Below are 15,572 nucleotides of genomic sequence, written 5' to 3'. Positions count from 1 at the left end.
ATAAGTTTTTGTTTTAATAAAAACAAACCACAACAGAAGAAAAATCAGCATGTACTCATTGCTCCAAGTGCAACATCTCAGCAGGCTTTAGGAACCCATCCACAAGGGGTAAATTGTTTAATGAGTAATTGTGAGCAGAACTGTAAAGAGCCGTATTAGGCTTCCATGATTTTATTCTCTTCTTCTGGTAAAAGATCATTACTTCTCCCTGAGCCCCTAACAGTTAAGCCTTTTACAACTTTTCCATTTCTAAGAAAGTTCTTGATTTCTTCTGATGGTGTGTCTTCACTTAACAGCGATTTTAAAAAATATATTTTTCCAATGTTTCTGAATAAATGTTCTAACTCTTCTTTCAAAACTTGAATTTTAAGAAGTTTCTGTTTTCAAAGAGACGGTAGGACTATTTTCTTTGATCAGTTTAATGTAAAGTGTGAAGTTACATTTTGGTGCTATCATTTGGAGGCATTTTTATGTTTCAATGTCTGTTGCCAATCTGGTTCTTTAGTAGCATCTGCTCAGAGGCAGTGGTTACCAGGACTGGTAAGAACTGCACTTCAAGGACTTTCTGTAGATTTTTAGCTAACACCATAAAATGAGGTCTCTATTTCTGAGGCTAATAAAAGTCTTAATGATATGTGCATCCAACAGATGGGGCAGAGGGCTATTTTGGCAGTGGGCAGTTGAAATCTGCCCTCAGTTGTTTGTATAAGGCTCTCACTAAAGTCAATAAAAGGTAATTTTCACACACAATTTAGTTCAGAGTATAAAATGTGGAGAAGAGTAGCTGGTTTAAGTCCAATGGGCATAAGGATAGCAGTTGGTAAAAGTTTTGTTTGATGGAAAATTGTAACTGGCAGACTGACAAGTTGATCAAGAGAAATACAATACCAAGTCACAAACTGTGGACAATGGCAGGGCTCCAGAGGCAGAGCAGAGGACTCAGCTGAAGTAATTACCCCTAATATCTCTGGCATAAGCCTGGATGATAAAAAACAAAACAAAACAAACAAACAAAAGAAATAAAAGTCTCTTTTTGTTCCCAGTCTACTTCCTTTATCACTCCTTCACTCATGTCCATTTTTGAAACCAGTCATTTGCTCATGTTTCTACTTAGTATTTTATCCAATAAACAAAATGTTCACATAAATCAGTACTGTGTTTTAGGGACATCATCTTGGGCATGAGTTATACGCAGAACCTACACTGTGGCCATGCACTGTCAAGTATGCGGCTCAGATCTGACATGGAAGAGGACTCCATGCATTTTTCCTGGTTATTGTGAGGGATGTCATGCATAGTGCATATCAGGCTTTCTTGGAGCTGAGAGATAATGTGGATAACAGGTTCATAAGTGAAAATTTTGTATAGAAACAACTAGTGACTTTGCTCTTTCATGCATTTATTAAATGATTTGTGAATGATTTATACAGGTTAATAGCTTACATGTATTTTGGGAATAAAAAAAGTCAGTAGTGTTTCTGACATGCCATATTTTATCTGATGTTGGTGACTTCTGAATATGGAAATGTACATAGGGCAATTATGCAGAACAGCTTCATGTTCTGGCTCGTAGTGTTAAATCTTTGAAGGCAGGCACTATAAATCTATATGCCAGGAAGATATGACAAATGAGAAATGAGTTTATAGTCATGGAATTAGTGACAATTTGCTAGACTACCACAGGTTTTCTCAATCTTAACACTATTCACATTTTGGGCTAGACAATTCTTTGTTGTGGGGGCCATTCTGTGTATAGTAGTGTGTTTGGCAGCATCCCTGGACTCTGCCAGTCAGATACCAGTAGTAATCCTCCTTGCCCTGACTGAACTGTGATAACAAAAAATATCTTTAGACATTGCCAAATATTCCCTTTGGGCCTCCAAATCAAACTTAAGCTTCCATGAACTCTCTTAAGGCTGTGGACACAGATGGCAGGGCAAATCAGGAAAAAAGTATATGTGCAGTATGTTTAGGTTAGACATTGGCCATGGTTTTTGATGGCTCCATCAGCACCACTAAGAACCTATTAAAGCATAAATCAAAAGGAAACACCAGACACAATGAGGTACTTCCTATGTGCCAGCACAAAGCCAGTGCTTGCTCCAACAGATGCTTCTCTGGACTATGCAGAACAGACAGGTTGGTGGCTGGGTGGGCAGCTGCAGTTTTGTGAGGTGAGGTGGAACAGCTGTACCCAGGGCAGAAATAACCCTGAAGCTAGGCCTAAGGAGTGGAAACTGAGATGTGACAAGCTGGACAGAGATGACAACTGCTTACAAAGAGGGTGGTAATTATGAAGTGGGAGGTTTTCCTTGAATAGGGCTAACTTGATTTCTTTAAAATTCCTTGTTATTTTTTCATTTGAATATCGAGTGCCTCCAGTCCCCCAGGGAAACTCGGTTCCTGTACAGTCCAGCTGGGTGTAGACTTGTGACCACAGTAAGTGGGTCTGGATATACTTGTACTCTTCCTTATCCTTCTATGTGAAGACAGACTGGGGCAACTAGGAGCTGTACATTTATTTCTACTTTTCGTTTTAGTGTTTGATACTATCTCCTCAAAGTGAAATGAAGAAGGGCCCATTTCTTGCTAATTCTTGTGTTTTTGTGATCCAATTGATTTGCATTCAAAAATCCAAAATGATTTTTGTTCTCCTTAACATCTTTCCATAGATCGTAGCACATCCTGGACTTTGGCCTGCCTAATATTGTTAGTAAAAACCCGTGCAAGCACTAGACATTCTTCATGTGTTTCTCTTTCTTTCATCTTTAACACATTTTTAAAATAAAACTTTTTTTAGAAGCCTAAATAAACCAATGTAATTTACTAATTTCTGAGTTGTAGAATTCTTAAAAATATGTAACTGCTCACTAGGTGATTTGAAAGAGGACGTTCCAAGACTAAAGTGAATGGTGCATTTTCATTTGAAGTGAGACTGCACTTCCATGAGAATTTGAATGTGGATGCTGAACTAAATTTCAGAGCTAGGAGATTACAGATGGTTTTTGAGAGCCTGATTAATTGCTCAGATCTTTTTGGTAACAGACTATTTCTATTTGGCTTCGGTCTTCCCAGATGTCATAGTTGCCTAAACAGATGAGGTATTTTCAAACATCTGTATTTTTGCTTATGCTCTGTCAGCTGCTTGAAATATCTTCCACTCTGAAGTCCAGCTGAGGAAACCCTTCATCTTCATTGAACCCAAGTCACAGTGTCCCCTGCACCCCCCAACACATTTTATTGTATCTCAATTTGCCATAGTTCCTACAATGAAGAACATATCATAATCAAATTGGTGACTTACAAAACGAATTAGTGGTATGCAAAGTAATGGTTTATTGCATAATCGATGTCAATTTAGATATGATGAAATGCAGTATATGAAACTGTACTGTCAGTATGTTATTCAGTGGAAATGTGCAATAGAAAGTTGAAATGATGGTCTAGGTCTTTAGAGAGGTGAAAGTGTGAAATACATTTACCGATCCCAACATTCCCCAGAGTCTAACAGTATCAACTCTAACGCCCAAAAACATACTACTGAGAAGTCATGTAAAATAAGGATTGATGAGGAACCAATGAAGAAGTAAATTTACAGACTTGTGGAACTATCTCCATAGTCTAAATTTTAGAACTTTTTTATCACCCCAAATAGATCTCTCAGGCCTCTTTACAGTCAATCCCTGCTCCTATCTTCATTTCTAGGTAATCACTGATCTACTTTCTATTTCTATACATTTTTATTTTCCGGGCATTTCATATATGTGGAATTTTATGTTATATAATAGGAAGACATTTTTGTATGATAACTTTTATATTATAATTAATATGAAATGGAATTTTATATTATGTTAATGGAATAATATAATATTATATTATTCTAGCTCTTTTGTACCTGGCTTACTTCATTTAACATAATGTTTTTGAGGTTCATCCATGTTGTAGCATTTATCAATAGTCCGTTCTCTTTTAGTTCTGAATAATATTTCATTGCCTGAATGGACCACATTTTGTTTACACATTTACCACTTCATGAGCATTTTGTATTGTTTTTACTCATGAACATTCACCTGTAAGTCTTTGTGTGAACATGTTTTCATTCTCTTTGGTAGATACTGAATGATTTCTTTATCAAACTATGAATACTTGTCTCAAAAACAGAATGTTGTTCTGTAGACATCTTTGAAATTGTCTTTTTATGTGAGGTTGTATTGAAACTTTGTATTGAGTAATATGGCTAAAAATTAAAATACTAATGAGTATGTGAATATGAGAAGTGCAGCTAAAAGGCTATTCAAATTACTGGCACAATTTACTGTCATTCACTATTAATTACCTCCAGCCTTCTTGTCTTAAATAAAAATGACATACATTATATTTACTACTCTACTAATACCCATAAACAGCCTACCAATTGCCATTTCCAGACTGTCTGCTATGAGGCAATATAGCAATCTAATTCTTTAAACCTGTCATTGAGTGTATCACTTTATCCCCTCCCTTTTTATCCTTTTATGGCAAAAGGACATTTTACTTTTGAAAACTAGGATTTAGATTGATTACTAAAGGGGTCAAGATAAAAAAGTAACTTGTTTTAAAACTTTTTCAAGTTCTGAACATGCAGGATAGTTTATTAATTTAACAAGGAGGTTAAAGGGATAGGAAAATTTCCCTTACCCTTATTTGCTCTGTCCTCTGGCTTCTTATCCAATATAGAGATCAATTCTACATTGGCACATTTTTGATAGTATGACTATAGAAAATGTGATGACGATGAATGTTAATATAATATTAACAACAAAACTTCTCAGGACATTTCTGTTAAATTGGTAGTGATAGATTAAGACAGAGTATAACCCAGCTGAACAGAAGTCCTACAACTAAGGATAAAAAGAAGCCACATCAAGACTGGAAAGAGGGATGAAGATGTGGAATGGGCTGGTCCCAGGCCGAAATGTGGCAGATAAAAATCAAGAGGGATATGTGAAGGTCCCCCACACTGAGGAGTGAGGGGTTCTTACCCCACACCAAGTTCCCCAACCTACGGTTCCAGTGCCATGAAGAGAAATCCCCATAACATCTGGCTGTAAAAACAAGCAGAGATTGTGGCTGAATGGGACAGAAGACTTCTGGAGTCCCAGGCATTTGTTCCTCTTAAAGGGCCCATGGAGGGACTTGGATTCACTTGCTCTGAGCTCCAGCACTGCAACATAGCAGCTGGATAAACACCAAGGACATAAAAGGAAAAACTGAATTGTTTGGCTTCAGGGTGAGAGCTGGAGAGGAAGCTTTCTTTCAGATGGAAGAGCTAGCAAAGGTCATTGTTACTTTTCTGAGCCCTCCCCAGTTACAGAGCCAGCAAGTGGGCACTATATATGAGTTCCATCAACCTGGCTAACACTGTTCACCCAGCCCTGGTGAGTCCCTGACACCTTGCCCCACCCAAATTGCAGGCCCATCCAAGCTATTTCCAGTGACTTGGCTCATGCTTTACATTTTCCTAAAATCTCACAGACAAGTAGCATCTGGGCTTCAAGTGCCCTGTACCTCTCACTAAGTGGCCCCAGGCCTGGCTCTAGTGGCAGCCAGCTTCATTTCATAGCCTGACCTCATCTGAGCACCTCCAAGTACAGCACAAGTAGCAGCCATCTGCAGATTGCATTGCGGCTCATGCTGGGTGGCCCTATGCAACATGCAGACAGCAGCTGACCTTGGCATGTATCTCCCAGGAATGACCCAGAGCCAGTGCACCTTGTGGACAGTTTAAGACCACCATGAAGCACCACCCAACCATGTCCACAAGCTACAAATACAAGGGGTAGAATCAGCAGGCACCAGAGCCCTGCAAAAGTAAGTCTTGCTTCATGCAGTTGGGCCCCTTAACAGTGGATCCATCATGGTGATTAGTGGTCACAGCCCGTCTTCCCAGTGGTAGGCCTGGGGGTAAATCCCTTCCACTGAGATACCAGCAGCATAAAGGTATACACAGCCCACATGAGGATACACCTGGGGTGCCCAGCTCTGGATGCTGTGCCACTGGGCCTTACAGGACACTTACTACAGAAGGCCACCCTACCAAGCCCAGGAAATGTAGTAGCCCTACTTAATACATAGAACAAACGCAGGGAGGCTGCCAAAATGAGGAGACAAAGAAACATGTCCCAAATGAAAAGACAGCACAGAATTCCAGAAAAGGAAGTAAACAAAACCTAGACAAGCAATCTACCAGATGCAGAGTTCAAAGCATTGGTTATACAGATGCTACACAAATTTAGGGGAAGAGTAAATGAATTTTTTAAGAACTTCAACAAAGATATAGGAAACATGAAATCAGATTGAAAAAACATCAACCAGACAGAAATGAAGAATACACTAAGTAAAATGAGGAATACATTACAGGGAATCAACAATGGAGTAGATGAAGTAGAATAAGGTCAGATCAGAGATTTGGAAGAGAAAGAAGCAGAAAACACCCGATCATAACAGCAAGAAGAAAAAAGAAAACAAAAAAAATGAGGATAGTATAAGGAGCCTCTGAGACAACTTCAAGCATACCAATATTCACATCATGGGTGTGCCAGAAAGAGAAGAGAGAGAGCAAGGAATTGAAAACCTATGTGAAAAAATAATTATGTAAAACTTTCTTGACATGGGGAAGGAAAGAGACATACAAGTCCAGAAAACCCAGAGAGTCCTAAACCTAAATCAAGACACATCATAATTAAAATGGCAAAGGTTAAAGACACAGAGACAATATTAAAAACAGCAAGAGAAAAGCAGTATCTACAAGGGAGCTTCCATAAGACTCTCGGTTGATTTCTCACCAGAAACTTTAAAGCCCAGAAGAGATTGGAGTGAAATATTCAAAGTGAAGAAAAAAGCACGGACCTACCACAAAGATTACTTTACCTAGCAAAGTTATTATTTAGACTTGGAGAACAGATAAAGAGCTTCCCAGACAAGAAGCTAGAGGAATTCATTACCACCAAACCAGTATTACAAGAAATGTTAAACTGTCCTTTTTTCTAAAAAAAGAAGAAATAGATAAAAAATTTGAATAATAAAATAACAATAAATACATGTCTATTAATAATTACTATAAATGCAAATGGATTAAATGCTCCAATCAAAAGACATATGAAGGCTGAATGAATAAATAGCAAGACTTTTACATATGCTCTCTATAAGAGTTTCACTTCAGATCAAAAGACACACACAGACTAAAAGTAAAGGGACAGAAAAAGATATCCATGAAAATGGAAACAAACAAACAAGCAAACAAAAGCTGTGGTAGCAATACTTATACAAGACAAATTAGGCTTGGAAACAAAGGCTATAACAAGAGATAATGAAGGACCCAGCAATTTTACTTCTGGGCATTTATCTGAAGAAACCCAAAAAACTAAACCAAAAAGACATATTCATCTATATGTTCATTGCAGCATTATTTATGATAGCCAAGATATGGAAGCAATAGAAGAATGGACAAAAAAGAAGTGGTACATACATACCATGGAACATGACTCGGCCATAAAAAAAAATGCAAATCGTCATCTGTACAACATGGATGGACCTAAAGAGTATTATGCTAAATGAAATAAGTCAGACAGAGGAAGGTGAATGCTGTAGGATTTCTCTTATATGTGGAATTTAGAAAACAAAATAAACAATCAAGCAGAACAAAAACAGACTCATAGATACAGAGAACATTTTGCTGGGTGTCAGATGGAAGGGAGATTTTGGGGATAGATCAATAAATTGAAGGGATTAAGGAGTACACATTGGTAGTTACAGAATATTTATGGGGATATAAAGTACAGCATAAGGAATATAGCCAATAACATTGTAATAACCATGTATGGTGTCAGATGGGTATTAGATTTATCAGGGTGATCATTATATAATCTATATAATATCTAATCACTGAGTTGTACATCTGAAACCAATATAATACCATATTTCAACTGTAACTGAAAAATAAAAATTATTAAAAAAAATTTATGCTGTGCATTCATTCATTCAATTAGGAATTCACTAAATTAGCCTCTTACTATTTCTAAAGACATTTATGTGGCATCTTCCATGTGCTAGGCTCTGAGCTAGGCACCTAGATTACAACTGTGAACAGCTGTTCAAATTGTACACAGTAAAGAAAAAAGCTAGTTAGCAGATGGTTTCCCCAACTAATTTTTAAAAAGTTACCAGTAATTTTCTTTAGAAGAAGAAACTTACGACTTTGGTTACTTGATTTGAAGATCTTTGGGGGTTCCCTTCAACTCTTTGATGTAATTATTTATTTAGCCTTTTCATTGTATTATCTGTGGGTTTAGTATCTAGCAGCTTCGAAGACCAGGAGAAACATGACCAAAGATAAGAAGAATCATTCTCTAAGTTGAAATTTCCAACACCTCCAAGATGAGGTCTTTTGAATCCTACATCTCTTGTTGAAACCTAGGAAGAAAGATATAAATATTGTTCAAAAATAAAAATGAAAGATTAATTACAAGCATTTCATATAAAATAAAAATATTGTTTTGTCCTATTCATTTAAATTTTTTACACATTGTCTCACCCTATTGATTTTATATAAAACGCTTAATGTTTGCTTCATTTGAATATGACACAATAGATCCTTAGTTAAAGATGTCTGTTCTCTTAGGTACCAGATTCCCATCTGTATAATTTAATTTTTAAAATCAAACTTTTCTGTGTCAAAGTCAGTGCTCATCAGGTTACATCTAGGGAGTGAAACTTTTTTAAAATTAGAGACAATGCTCTGCTAAGTTTTGGGAAAAAAACTTTGAAATTAGTGCTGCTATCATCTAAAAGAAAAAGCCATTTTCAACATAGGAATATATCAAGTTACACTTCAAACTTATCACATCTAATTCAAAAGAGTGTGGAGTTACTCACTTACCATACAATGACAATCTAACCATAATCCAAAACCTATACATTTTTCAAAGTCTGGACAGTCATAATATTGTTTGAGCTACACTATGATGACCCTTGTTTCTTTTAAAACTTTCTTTTTTTATTTAATTTTTAAATTTTCTTTTATTTATTAACTGTAGAGAGAAAGAGAAAAGGAAAGAGAATGAGGCAAAAAGAGAGGGGGAGAGAGAGAGAGAAACATCTATTGTTCCACTTATGCATTCAATGGTTGCTTGTTTTTTAAAAAAAAAATCTGTTATTGATTCTAGAGAGAGGGGAAAGGAAGGTGAAAGAGGGAGAGAAGCATCAGTGTGAGACAGAAACATTGTTTAGTTGCCTCATGCATGAGCCCTGGCTGGGGAACAAACTCACAACACAAGCCTGTTCCCTGATTGGGAACTGAACCCACAACCTTTTGGTTTGTAGGATGACACCCAACCAACTGAGCCACACCGACCAGGGCATCAAACCCACAACCTTTGCATATCAGAACAATGCTCTAACTAACTGAGCTACCTGGCCACGGCATCTAGACTTTTCATACATAACATTAACAAAACATTAAATTCTAGTATTGTGATTTATCATAAGAAAAAAATATATATATGTTTTTTGTCCCCATTCTTATACAAAGGTTCTAAAGCCCTTGGAATTTATTGAGTGATAAGAGCCATAAAGGTGCATTGATATTCATAACAGACCCTTTTCAACCACACCTTAGTGAGATGACTTTTGGAAAGCACCTAAGGATAGAGACTGGTTACCAGGGGAACTGACCTTGTGATTAGAAGGTTTGAATTTTCAGTCCTATCAGCTTGACCTCAGGGAGGAGAAAGGAGTGAAGAGTTGAATCAATTGCCAATGGCTAAGGATCTTAATCAATTATCCCTATGTACTATGTACTAAAGCCTTCATAAAAACCCAAAAGGACGGGGTTTGGAGAGCTTCTGGGTTGGTGAACAGGTGCAGTTTTGGGGAGAGTGGTGTATCCAGAGAAGCTTTGAGCTCCTTCCCACATACATTTCTCTACACATCTTTTCCATCTGGCTGTTCCTGAGTTATATCTTTTATAATAAACCAGTAATCTAGTAAGTAAAATATTTCTCTGAGTTCTTTGAGCAGCTCTAGCAAATTAATCAAACCCAAGGAGGAGGTAATGGGAACCACCAGCCTATGGCTGGTGGGTCCAAAGCACAGGTGACAACCAGGACTTGCAACTGGCATCTGAAGCAGGGGAGGGGTCAAGCCTCATAGGACTGAATCCTTAACCTGTAGGATCTGATACTATCTCCAGGTAGACAGTGTCTGAATTGAGGAAAATGGTAAGACATGCAGCTGGTTTCACAGAAAATTTCTCGGTGGTGTTAAAACACACACACACGCACACACACACACACGCGCGCACACACACACACACACCCCAGAAACATTAACCAATCCCAAATTAGTAAGTGAACTTTAAAGATTCCTTGTCAGTGAAATAGTTTTTAAATAGAAAAAAATGTGGTACTGAAATATCAGCATAGAAATACAACTGTGTTCATTGTCTGCAGGGAATAAGATCAGAGATAATCAGAGTTTCGTAAATATGCCTCTACTACCACAGACCCAATGGAGAAAGTGGGGATTTTGAATATCACTGGAAACAGGCCCTAAGGAACACTCAGCCTCCTGTTTTCTCCTGGTGCTGTGCATATGCTGATGGTGGCCAGGTGGAGGATTTGGCTAGCCCAGCTAATTGCTTCTATCTGGAGGAATAGCGAATAGCACTGTACCAGTGTGCTGCCCTAGATACAAATAAAACTGCACTGAAGTGCACTTAGAAGAAATTAACAAAGCTTCAGAATGGAAAGTGACTTTAAAAAATTCATTCTCTTTTTATTTCAATTTTACGATTAATGGGAAATGAATAAATGAATAGACCAAGGAGAGAGAGGAAATAGTAAGGGATTATTACCATAACACAAAGCTTTTATAGATACTATATTTGAATGTACCAAATAAAGGAGATGGATTTTTAATCATTTTCCTAGTTTTAAAGATCAACAGTACTTAAAAATATATTATTTTGGAAATCTGTAGAATAAGCCAATGTACTTTGGATTTTGAAGTTCAGAAATGACAAAAATTTAATTTATTCTCCCTCAGAGAAACAACGTTATAGCTGTTCTCTCTCTCCAAGTGGATGAGAGTTTCTCTTTATGTTGTATCAAGGCAGATGATATAGTCTTAGGCATAATATGAGCTGCTTAAACTTGAAGTTAAAATTATACTTCTACTAACTTTGGTGTGTAAAAAAAAATAGCACAGCATTGGCTCACCATTGGTATATATTTTTACCAAATATAAGTAGAACAAAACAGATTCCTAAACAGGTAATAAAGCTTCCACATTATACAAAATTTAACTATGGTTTCTTCTCATAGTTTGAAATATTACCTGGTCAGTTGGATGGATCAGCTAAACCCATCATTATGTTGTTTATTGAGAACTTTGCTTGTGTCAGCACTAACAACTTAATATGGATGGTCTATCTTGATTTTCATAACTTCTCTCTTATGTTAGAAGAAACTGGGACTTAGAAGAAAGTAAAGGCTTAAGCTCACACAGAGGAGCAAAATTTGAATCAGAGACATCATGTTTGTTTGTTCTTGAAACAACAGGAAGGGAGACATAGGTAGTCTAGAAAAAGATGTGTCATCTGGGAAGAAAAAAACTGTGACTGCCAGTGCGACTTTCACACTTATGCTTCTGCTTTCCTCCTGATTGGGTCTTCCTCATGATGAATTAAGTATAAAGTAACAGGAAAACCTTCATGACAGAGTAATGAAGTGATTGGAATAGATCTCATTTTCTTTGACTAGATAGCATAGTATTAAGTGCTTTTCCTCAACCGGCCTTCTTATAAATTATCATATTTTTCTAGACAGTTTTCTACCCAGGTGGCTGAATTTTTGTTGCAAAAATAGTTTTACCCAAAATTACATTATATGGTGTAAACACATGCTTAACTGAAATGAAATATTTAACATTAAATGAATCCCCTTTCCTCATTGGTAAGTTTAATCTATCCAGCACAACTTGAAGAAAAAAATTCATTTATAAATCTCTTATTTTTGTATTCATTCAGTGTTTTTCTTTAACTACTTACTGGAGGATTTATTAGGTTGGCCAAAAAGTTCATTTAGTTTTTCTCCATATGATGGTTTTAATAGTGTTTAGTTGTCTTTAACTTCATTTGAAACAATTTTGTTAGATTGTTGTGACAGCTGTCATATCAGCATGCATTTAAAAACACCTTATCAAAATTGGTTAATTTTTGTGTAGTCATTTTAATAATGAAGATGGAAAAAATATCAACATTTTCAGCATATTATGCTTTATTATTTCAAGAAAGGTAAAAATGCAACTGAAGTGCAAAAAATATTTATGCAGTGTAGGGAGAAGGTGCTGTGACTGATCAACCGTGTCAAAATTGGCTTACGAAGTTTCTTGCTACTATTGATATTTTGACCAAATAATTCTTTGCTGTGGGGCTGTCTTATGCATTGGAAGATGTTTAGCAGCACCCCTGGTCTGTACACACTAGAAGCCAATAGCAGGAGATAGCTGACAAACTAAAAATTTCCAAATCACTAAAGTTGTTGGTGAAAAAAAAAATGTGTCTTTTATTTTACAGAAAAACTAAATGGACTTTTTGGCCAACCAAATAATAGTCTTCTGGATTATTCTGCAGTGGCCCAGAGGCCAACCAGAGAATACAGTGGCCCCTGGGAGAATAATCATGTAAGATGTTTCTAGAATATTATTTGAGGAGAAAGGTGTGTGTGTGTGTGTGTGTGTGTGTGTGTGTGTGTGTGTGTGTTTGTAAAGTATTATTACACTTTTGAATGCCAGCGTATGGCTATGTATTTAAGGTATGAGGACAATAATTTTAAATGCTTGAATCTCCCTGCCATCTTTTTGACTGTCCAGAGAAGTTTTTAGGATTTTGCTAATACTAATTTATATTCATGGGATTAGCTAATGTAACCTTAATTTCTATAGGAAGAGCTTGATATTTTAAATGATAAAAATGGTGTCTACAAATATTCTATTTTGGAGATGAGATAACTTTAATTATATTGAATATAAAATTCAATATCATTATATTTGAATATTGATTAAAGATTGCAAACAATTGCTTATTTTCATTCTGAGTTGTGGAAGCTGCTTTCTTTCTTTTATTTAAAACGAAGAGGCCTGGTCTGGAGCAAGCTATATCCATCTCACACCTTGACTGCGTTTGAAGGTGCATTTCCTTCTTTGCCCAAACCGTCACTGTTTGCCAGGGAAGACCAATTCAGAGGCCTAACCTCATGGGTCCCCTCGCAGGCTGAGTGTATCAAGAAATGGATTATGGAAAGTGAGAAAAGAAAATGAAGTGAAGGAAGACAGTGGGAGGTGGAAATAAGGAAAGAAGGGAGGGAAGACAGATACAGAGAAGAAACAGCAAGAAACTCAGGAAAAGGGACAGGAAAAGGGTGTAAGAGACACGGGGCACGTCTGGGAAAATGTAAGAATAGAAAACAACAGGGAAGACTCTTTTTACTGTAACTTTGTTATTTTAATTCAGGGTTCTCAACCTGAGATCCATGGAGAAAATGTAGGGTCCCTGAGTTGGGATTTGAAAAAAATTATGTCCTTATTTTCTCTCACTTCTAACTGAAAGATAGCTTTTCCCTCAACTATGAATATAGGTCACAAACCACTTTAGTACTAACAGCACCAATGCCTTTGTAGAAATAACAAACATTTTTGTATTACAATTTAATTGTTGCAGGTATTTTAAAATATTATTTTTACTCATAAGTATTTTGAAATCATGGTGGTCACTAGACTTTGTTACTAGACCTTATTTAATGCTTTAATGAAAAGCATATATACTATATCATGCATTTGGTTTTAAAATATTTTATAAATCTATTTCAATAAAATTAGTTTCCTTTTCAGTCATATGACTTTTATGTTATGCATTAAAAATATTCTGGGAAGAGATTCATGGGTGTTACCAGATACTAAAGGGGTCCATGCCACACAAAAAATTGAGAACCTCTGCCGGACAGCAAAGCCTCCATGTGAATGACTTACAGTTTGCCTGAGACATTTATGCTTTCAGTCCTCAAGTGGCAGGTTGCAACCCAGGCAGATTGTCTGACCTCAGACAGCCCTGTGTGTACAAACAGTAACTTTATGTGTTCTGTGATGTGAGAAAAGTTGGGAGTCACTCTTTAAATTACTAATGGTTTGACTCTTTTAACATTGGCCTTCAAAGGAAACCACACTTTTTCAAAATATCTCATATATGGTATTACTGTCTTTTTTTACTGTTGTTCTAGTGCACTTGTGCCAATTCTCCCCATTGCTCTCGCCTGCCCCGCATGCCCCGCCTGCCCCGCCTGCCCCCTGCCCCGGCTCCCACAGTCAATCCCCACCCCGTTGTCTATGTCGGTGGGTCATTTATTTTTGTTCTTTAACTAGACTCTTCTTCTTTCCTCCCTTACTCTCCCCCCGATCCCCTGTCAGTTTGTTCCTTGTTTCCATGCCTCTTTTTTTTTTTTTTAAAGTACAATTTCCATTTTATTTTTTCCAGAGAACTTATCTTCAGTCCTTAAGGACTTAACTCCTTACATGGGCTTTGGTGGAGGTCGTGGGGCAGCACCCGAATGTCTGAATCGGGGTGGAGGTGGTCAGTCCTTCCGGGCTTCACGAGAACGATTCCTGACTACCTTGCTGTGACTGGCACAACTCACACAGTAATGTAGTTTTACATACAGCTTGGGGAGCACATAGGCATCGAAGACACTCGCTTCCGAAATGTCCCTGACGGCTGCAGCCTCTACTATGTTTTGAATGACGAACTTCTTAACGGCCTTGTCCTTGGGCACTCATAGCGGGCAGTTGGTGCAGCGAACAGGCTTCACATGGCTGCGGCCCTTCTTGGCGAGACAGTTGTTCCTTCATTTCTTCCTTATCTTGGGAGCGAGGACCCGAGAGAGTGCCTCTGGTTCTATTTTGCTCATTTGTTTGTTTTGTTCATTAGGTTCCTGTTATAGGTGAGATCATATGGTATTTGTCCTTTGCTGCCTGGCTTATTTCACTTAGCATAATGCTCTCCAGTTCCAAACATGCTGTCGGGTATTATTATCTTTATTTTAGGGAGAGAGAAGCTTTATTGCAGAGAGAGGAATAAGAAGCTAGAGCAACCAGAAGCTCTATGAATGAGGAAGCTCAAGAGTCCTGAGGAGAGTCCCTGGCATAAGAGCAAGATCACCCACTGGCTAGGTAAAGTGGAGGCCCATTTAAGGGGTGCTTTTTGGCTTCTTTCATGGGGTGGGGTAGATAGTGCACTGATTCTTCCTTACTTCCCCTGAGTCCAGAGATTCTTTTCTGTTTGTTTGGGCATAATGTGCAAATGATTTTGACTGCCCATATTCATATCTGATTTGTAAATTGTTCAGTTTATTAAGTTTCGTCTCATAGAGCATAACGGTGACAGTGTCTTTGAACTTAGGTGGGTATAAAAGGGCTCATTTCTTTTCAATGCCCAAAAACTTCTTGTGAGAGATTCGACCGAGGATTTTCTCTTCATGTAGACT

General features: G+C 37.4%; 1 pseudogene; it reads right to left on the bottom strand.

Annotated features, from left to right (window-relative positions):
• Nucleotides 1-14,600: 14,600 nt before the first annotated feature.
• LOC129079812 (40S ribosomal protein S26-like) lies at nt 14,601-14,996 on the bottom strand (annotated as a pseudogene).
• Between the last annotated feature and the right edge of the window lie 576 nt (nt 14,997-15,572).

Source organism: Pteronotus mesoamericanus, unplaced genomic scaffold (assembly GCF_021234165.1).
Source record: "Pteronotus mesoamericanus isolate MK-2021 breed Mesoamerican mustached bat unplaced genomic scaffold, CSHL_Meso_final contig_82, whole genome shotgun sequence".
Lineage (NCBI taxonomy): Eukaryota > Metazoa > Chordata > Mammalia > Chiroptera > Mormoopidae > Pteronotus > Pteronotus mesoamericanus.
The sequence above is the reverse complement of the archived record's forward strand: the minus strand, read 5'-3'. Positions and strand labels throughout refer to the sequence as shown.